Source organism: Nematolebias whitei, chromosome 16 (assembly GCF_014905685.2).
Source record: "Nematolebias whitei isolate Nwh7 chromosome 16, NemWhi1, whole genome shotgun sequence".
NCBI lineage: Eukaryota > Metazoa > Chordata > Actinopteri > Cyprinodontiformes > Rivulidae > Nematolebias > Nematolebias whitei.
This window is the reverse complement of record NC_056513.1, coordinates 1,156,342-1,159,151: the sequence shown is the minus strand read 5'-3', so window position 1 is coordinate 1,159,151 and position 2,810 is coordinate 1,156,342. Positions and strand designations below refer to the sequence as shown.

At 46.0% G+C, this 2,810-nt stretch overlaps 1 pseudogene; it reads right to left on the bottom strand.

Annotated features, from left to right (window-relative positions):
- Positions 1-2,810, bottom strand: part of LOC119423001 — a 35,221-nt pseudogene that overhangs the window by 19,845 nt on the left and 12,566 nt on the right.

Here is a 2,810-nt window from a genome sequence, read left to right as displayed (position 1 = left end):
GGTGGGTGGTTGTGTGGGGCCACCGAGATCTACACGCGTTCCCGAGAGGAGGGTGGTGTGATGTGGGGGGGGGGGGTGTGGGGGGGGGGGGGGGGGATCTGAGACCCACCTGGATTTGGAGCAAGCAGGAGACCGACTGTGGACACAACAAAAGGCTGGCGGGGGCGAGGTGCACAAACGCCATAACAGCCACAGGCCCATTGTTCTGCTCGTGTTTCATCTTTCCTCCTTCTCTCCAAATATTTGGAGCAAGGTTCTGAACAACATGCTGGTCCTGAGAATACTCGCTCTGAATGTTGTTGAAAGGAACCGGGCAGGACGAGTTCTTGCTCTTCAAAGACGCGCTCTTTGTTTGGTTTGGTTGTGTTTGCTCCTGCAGCTGAATTGTGTTCTGTGTTTCGTGGAGATCTCATTGTTCCAGGGTTTCTAAGTGGTGGACAGAGACGCTCCCCGCACAGCCTCGTTTATTTTCATTGCATCACGTGGCTCTTTGTGATCGCAACACACCGGGAGAACACGGCTAAAACGGTGCAACAATAGTAATGATAATAATTATAACAGCTCCTGTTTCTCACTGCCGGTGGTCGTGAGCTGATCGTGAGAGAACTTTCTTCTCTTTCATCGTTAGCGTTTGGACCGGGACATTTCCTGACAGACTTCTGGGTGCTCGAGTCCTTCTCCAAACCAGTGGAAGTGGCTGATTAAAAATATGAGACAAAGTTCAAACACACAAAACTGGAACTGAAGCATCGTGTGATCACTGTATGTGTGAGTGTGTGTGTGTGTGTGTGGGGGGGGGGGGGGGGGGGGGCACAGAAAGATAAAAAACACCAGGTTACAGCATCATCTTCCCGAGCTGTTTGATGGCCCTTTCTGTGGGACCCCAACATTGATTGGGCCCCCAGGGCGCCCCGCAGCACCACCGTGCCACCAGGGCCTGACTGACAGCTCTAATGAAGTCTGCCACTGTCGGGCAAAGGGGCCGCTCCAGAGCAGCCGCCGAACTTCAGTCGGCCAGCGCGCCATCCTGACAGTTGTGATTTGTCAGCAACAAGGGGGGACAGAACCCCCCCCACGCCCCCCCAGGAGATCCAGCCTTTGAATACTCCTCCATTTTACCACTCGTCAGTTTGTGGTGTTGGAGAAGCGTAAAAGAGATGTAGGGGGCGAGTGTGGTGAATATTTAATAAGCAAAATGAAGGATAAAATGGGGGGGGGTCCCCAGAGATCAGCTATTGAAGCCGTGGAGCAGACATGTCAGTGTTTCAGTGTTCGTCGACAACTGTAGCTGTTTCCTGCACAAAGTGTTGGTAAAACAAGAAGCCAGCAGCAACTTGCTCTTTCTAGTTGCTCATTTGTTGCAGAGTCATCGCTCATTTGTTGCAGAGTCATCGCTCATTTGTTGCAGAGTCAACGCTCATTTGTTGCAGAGTCATCGCTCATTTGTTGCAGAGTCATCGCTCATTTGTTGCAGAGTCATCGCTCATTTGTTGCAGAGTCATCGCTCATTTGTTGCAGAGTCATCGCTCATTTGTTGCAGAGTCATCGCTCATTTCTTGCAGAGTCATCGCTCATTTGTTGCAGAGTCTACGCTCACTTGTTGCAGAGTCATCGCTCATTTGAACAATAAAAACAAACATGTTTATTTTTTGTGTGTTTTTTCTTTCAACTCCCGAAAGACGTCGATTTGTGAGACTTTAAGGAGCAGAGAAGCTGCAGAAGAGGAGCCACGATGCTTTGATGTGCACTCACATTCAGCAACGTTTGCAGCGAATGCAGCGTGCACGTGCTCAGACTCTGCTCGGTCCCCTTCGGCTCCCAGACCCCCCCAGCATGAAAAGACAAACTGCACGAGGACTCCGTCTAGAACTGCACATGCACTGTTCCCCAAAGAACAAGAAACTATGGAGGATGTTTCTTCTTCTTCAGAAACTTGTTTTTTCCAACTCTGAAACCTCAACCCCCCCACCCACCACCCCACCCCAGAGGAAAGTCATGTTGCCTTTATGAAGGAGAAATTTTAAATTCAGTTTTTGTATTTAAACCTAAGTTTGGTGGTGATCTGGTAAGAAGACAAATTCAAACATATCATTTGTAAAAAAAAAAAAAGGCAGAAAATAAAAATGTGTTTCTAAATAATGTGTTATCTGATCAATCAGACTCTGATCAATCGTCTGATTGATCAGACGTTGAAACTGTGAGAGAGTCCTGCTCCAGCAGGTCGTGGATTCTGTATTTGAAGGGGTGTTACTGAAAGGTGACATGAATCAAAAGATTTCATGAGGCTCTGAAGGAAATGAAGTGCACGGATGATGTGATGCTGCTCTCTGCTGGCAGCACGTACATTCACACAAACTGGATCAACTTGATGCTCCTGGTTCTTTACTTGTTACTTTATTTTACCAGGAAGAAATCCCTTGAGATCATCAGTCTCTTTTACACGGATGTCCTGGAAAATGTAGAGCTGTAAAAAGGTTTTTGATATTATTCACCCACCTGTGCATTCTTATCATTTTAAACCTAAATATATTCCCAGGTCTGATTGAATTGTTCATTTTTTCCTTCTAAAGTTTGGACTTAATGTTTGGTTCTGTCACTTTTCAGCTTCTTCACAGACGTTCACAGAAAAAATATAATTCCAAAATAGACACATACACACACGCACACACATATATATATATACATACTTACACACACACACACACACATATATATATATACATACATACACACACACACATATATATATATATATACATACTTACACACACACACACATATATATATATACATACATACACACACACACA